Source organism: Triturus cristatus, chromosome 7, assembly GCF_964204655.1.
Source record: "Triturus cristatus chromosome 7, aTriCri1.1, whole genome shotgun sequence".
In the NCBI taxonomy this organism is placed as follows: domain Eukaryota; kingdom Metazoa; phylum Chordata; class Amphibia; order Caudata; family Salamandridae; genus Triturus; species Triturus cristatus.
The window spans coordinates 1086759674-1086764752 of record NC_140590.1 but is presented as its reverse complement, the minus strand read 5'-3'; the positions used below and the strand labels follow the sequence as shown (position 1 = coordinate 1086764752).

Here is a 5079-nt window from a genome sequence, read left to right as displayed (position 1 = left end):
GGGGGCCCAAAGGGGTCCCCCAGCCCCGGAGACCGCCACCCCAGCGGCTTTATAAAATTATGTGGGGGGGCTCTCAGCCCCCCCAGCCCCGGGGACCACCACCCCCGGGGCTTTTAAGAACATGGCCACACTATATAGGCACTTTAAGGCCCTCGACTGCTGCAATGAATGCCATGTACAGCCATGCGTCGGCATTGCTAGTAAAATTGTGCTGGTACACCAGTAATAGCTGCACACCTCCGCCTCCCAGGCCGGGGTTTGCCGAGAGTTCCCTGTGATGTCTGATTGCAAGGTGCTCAGACACTCCTCCCTACTTCCGCGTGCCTCGCCTCCATTCCTCCAGCCACTCTGTGTTTTGCTTGCATCTCCTGCCCCCTCCCCTCTTCCATGCTGGAGGACTCTCTGCTCCGATCACTGATTGCTCGGGGAGAGGTGGGTCCACCTGCCTAGAGCTAGGCTCTCCCGATCCGCAGCAGCCCTGGAGAGCAGCCCGCTGCCCCAGAGTCTGCCCCGTGCCTGGCAGTGGGGCCGAGCCCACCGGAGCCCCGCGAGGGCTGCAGCCTGAAGGTACCTCCAGATGTGGAGAGCAGCACCCGGCTGCCTCCCACAATGGACCCTGGGGACACCCCCACATGCACTGCACGCCGGAGCACCAAAGGCCACACGAACTGAGGCCCCCGGCCTCTCTTCTGGGCAGGAGCTCTTGGGTGTGGGCAGACTGCAGGGACCCAGAGCAAGTGGGGTACAGGAGAGCCCCCTCTGCACAGAGAGCCGGTGCTCTGCTATTCTACCCAAAACAGCGAGGGCTGCTTCCCTTCACCGCCGCTCTTTTCTCCGGTTAAAAGGCTGTCTGTCTGCTTGTTTGTCTTTTGGACATTGTCTGTATTGCATTTGTCCCATCGCCTTTAGATACATCTCCAAACATCACTGAATGGAAAAGGCTTGCCTGGAATCGAGGCCCTCTGCATGTGAGAGTCAGAAAATCTGTCGGTGTCGGTGTCCAGTTGATGGAAGAGGCTCAGGATTTCTGAGGGAACTCGGTATGTCCAGGGGCCCATTTCAGAGGCACACATGGAGGTCTCCGGGGCCTCTGTGAGGGGATGTGGATTATGAAAGGTTAGCTTCAATCAAAGCACTTCTGAGCCACCATCCCTGTATCTGCAAAGGAAGGCTATCTTGGTGATCCCACCTACCTGCTAGATAATGCACCTTCTGGACAGCGAATCCTACCCCGACAGGATGATGGAGAGGGGGACCCCCCAGAGAAAGACTGTCTACCGCCTTTCCGTGACCATGGTTAAGAAGGAGGTACTGGGAGATGCCCCCAGGCCGGGCCTCTCTGGCGGCCATGTGTACCCTACTGATGTCCGTACTGCTCTCCTCGAAGAGCAGGGCGACGACGGAGGGCTCGATGTCTTTCCCACTCAGACTGGCTTCAGGAACTTTAGGACGTGCAGCACTGGTCAGCTGGAACTTGGCCGGCTCAAGGCCTCCAGGAAAAAAGCACCACTTCCCCCTGGATCTTACTTTCCGGTTCAAGGAGCAGGGGGTCTGTCAGAAGCTAGAAGACAAGTCCAAGTGGAGGGAGAGCTGCCCTGCTGCTGCCAGCAGCAACCGGCCAGTGAGCATGGTGGCCTCGGTGAGTGTGGGCCTAGACACCAGGAGAAACGAAGAGAGTTTTTGGGGCAATGAGGATGATGCCAGCAGGACAGAGGGCATGGAGAGCAAAACTGCTATTGGGAGTGTGGTTTCAGGTGACAGAGGTTTCACTTCAGTGGATAAGACACACTGCGTTACAAAAACACAAGCGATACCAGGAACCTGTGGAGACGGGCCTCATGCATTCCAAGAAGGTCTAGCAGTACTGGCCTCTGAGCCTCTTAAAGAAGAGGACTCTTCATCCCATGATGACTGCCTGGATTCTTCTCAGGAAGCCCTCTCCGGGCCCACAGATTACAGTTTCAGGAAGAGGTCCACCTCTGCTCACATATGCTGGGAGTTTGGTAGGAATGAAGACCTTAGGTTGACCTCTGACTCCACGTCTTGCTCAAGATCTCCAGTGGGGGCTCCAGAAGACTGGAAGAGCCATATTGGCCCAAGCCCCTGGCAAGCTGAGAAGGCACACCTCAGCCTTATCCGGAGAAGCTTCAGCTTTAGGCATTGGAATGGAGAATTGAACCGGATCCGGGCACTGATGAGAGAGAAGCAGCACAGCAGCTCTAGCTGCTTGAGCCGAGCAGGAGAAGGCCCAGGGCAGTTGAGAAGTCCCGGCAATGACCCACCTCCTTGTGCTGATGATCTGGGAAGCACTGAGAAGCGGAACACTTTGGATGTGGGTGAAGTTTTGAACAAGGCGGACTCCCTGTCTGACCTGGAACGTTGGGAGAGGAGCAAAAGTAAGAACAGAACTTTGGACAACAGCGACCTTCACAAACTTTCAGAGAACTTAGAGAAGGGCAGAGAGGGGTACGTCCGTGGAGGATCTACCCGCTCAAATACTCGGGAACACAAACTCCTAAGGTTTTTTAGTGGAATATTTACCCGTAAGGATGGTACATCTTTTGCCGAGCCAGGATGCAGGTCTCCACGAAGCAGCTCCTCCAGATCAAAGGGATATATCGGCAGCCTAAAGAGATGTGGCGTGGAGTCCAGCACAGAGAGCATTGATGGGATACCCCTCAAAGGTTCCTCACTTTACTTACTTGGGCAAGGGAGTGTATGGGCTGTGAGAAGTAGGGGCGAGCTCAGCCTAGTTACTATTAATTACACTAGCCTTGCATTGCTGTTCAGTTTCATATGTTTAGTAGGATACCATTTTAATGTAGGCCCAATAGATACTGTGTTTTTTTTGTATGTTTAATGGAAAACCATGATATTCTGTTTGTGCCAGTAAGATTGGGTTTCCTCCAATACCGCAAAAGTTTAGGCAACCAGACTGTCCTGTTCTGTCTGGACACTTGGTCATTACAGTGTTAAATTCCAGGCTTCAGGGCTCAGGTTCTTGCTGGGCAATATGAACAATGTGCATGAGGCGTCAATTGTGCCTCTTACCGCCCTTAGACACCACTACACAATATTTGTTATGCCATAGCAACCTCTGTATACCACATCTTACCCATGGCTGTGGTCATTCATCCCTTGCCTCCGATAGCACCCTCCTCGCCAAAAGCTGTTCACCATTTCTCTCTGTTCGATGCCACCACACACCTATGACCCAGTCTCACCATGCATCACTTGTGCCTGCTCACTGTCACCACTCATCTCTTCGCCTACTACCCTCTTATTTGTTCCAACCCAGATAAGAGGGTAGTTATACCATAATTATAGTTGTAACCATAATTAATAGCTTACCCACCCCCAAAAAATAAGAAAACAAGAACTTGTTATAAATAAGGATATCATGAAAAAAGCTTTGATACCTTCGGGTCTAAGCCATTTTAATCCTGAATGCTGAGACCTGAGCAACGTGGCTGATGCCCGGTGGAGCTGCTAGACAGCTAATGAGGAGATTGGCCCAAGTTTCCACCTCGACCGTCACCTACCCAGCCGGACATTGGGTACAGTTCTTCCTCATCTCCCTGCTATGGCCCCTTCCTCCCCTCCTCTCCTACGAATCCTCTTAACCTCATTGTTTGTTTATTGTACCTTACTACGTTACTACGCTATGGTAACTGAAGTAACTTGTAATGCAAGGTTCCTCTGGTAAAGCGCTCTGATACCTCTGGGTCTAGCCAGCGCTATATTTAATCTTTCTAGATTTACCTTGTAATGCAACCATCCTCTGGTTAAGCGCTCTGATACCTCTGGGTCTAGACAGCGCTTTATAAACTTATCAAATCAAATAAACTCAAAACATGGCTGATGTCTGGTGGAGCTGCTAGACAGCTATTGAGGAGATGGGCCCTGGTTTCCCCCGACCGTCACCTACCCAGCCGGACATTGGGCACAGTTCCTCCTCATCTGCCCGCTAATGACTCCTTCCCTTCCTCCTATGAATTCTTGCAACATTTGTGTACTGTACCTTTCTGTGCTTTTGTAACTGATGTAACTTTTATTGTAACGATCCTAAATGTAAAGCGCTCTGATACCCTCTTGGGTCAAGTTCGCGCTATATAAAACTTTATAAATAAATAAATGGGTGGGGGGCTCAAAGGCCCCCCCCCAGCTCCGGGGACTGCCACCTCCCCGGGCTCTAAAGCTCAATAAGCATTCGCATTTGTAGCTGGTATTTTACCTGCAACTCGGTCTACCCTATAAGCTCCATAGGATAGCACACTATGGAGCTCTACCAGTCCTGGTAGAGCGGGGTAGGTCAACTGGAGACACGGACTCGGCGTGTCTAACGCGAGGAACTCCTTGCGTAGCCTACCAGGAACTGCAGTGTGCTATCCTATGGAGCTTATAGGGTAGACCGAGTTGCAGGCAAAATACCAGCTACAAATGCGAATGCTTATTGTCAATTAGGATATACTAATTCATATGTAGATAGAATATACTAGGTCCTGAAGAATCGCTAGAGTAATTCTCAGTCAGAGCGAGAAACATGTTGACCCTGATGAAGCAGTGTCTATAACCTAGCACTTTAACCTCAGTTACCAACACTCAACCTCATAGTTTTTAATTAGGTAAGGAGGCTTCATAATAAACTGATAGAGACAGCACTCCCTCCCTATTTTACTAGCAACCATTTCCCTCATCTACATTACAAAAGAGCCCCACATTCCCACCTCACCTAACGGCTGTATTGGATAAAAAGATCTCCATAAGAGCGCTCCTTAACCAAGAGCCCGTCGGGTATTGCACCAGCCGACTCGACGCGGAGCAGCCCGATGATGAAATACTACATCCTGATGGGTACGTGATTCACGACATCCTGATGGTTGTGTGAGGGTTCCACTATCCAAACAAAATCCTTTTGAACACCACATGGTCCGTCTCACTCACTTTAGGAACAGCTTTGTTACATTTTTTGGTTGTATACTTCAGGGCACACTTAGCTGGACCTCCCTCCCAAAGCCCTGTTCGGCCCCCCTTCTGTTCTTTGTTGATGGTCTAGCATTTACTCACGGTATTGGCGGT

At 51.1% G+C, this 5079-nt stretch overlaps 1 pseudogene; it reads left to right on the top strand.

The window, feature by feature from the left end:
* Nucleotides 1-1203: 1203 nt before the first annotated feature.
* LOC146811138 (uncharacterized) lies at nt 1204-2860 on the top strand (annotated as a pseudogene).
* Nucleotides 2861-5079: the final 2219 nt, after the last annotated feature.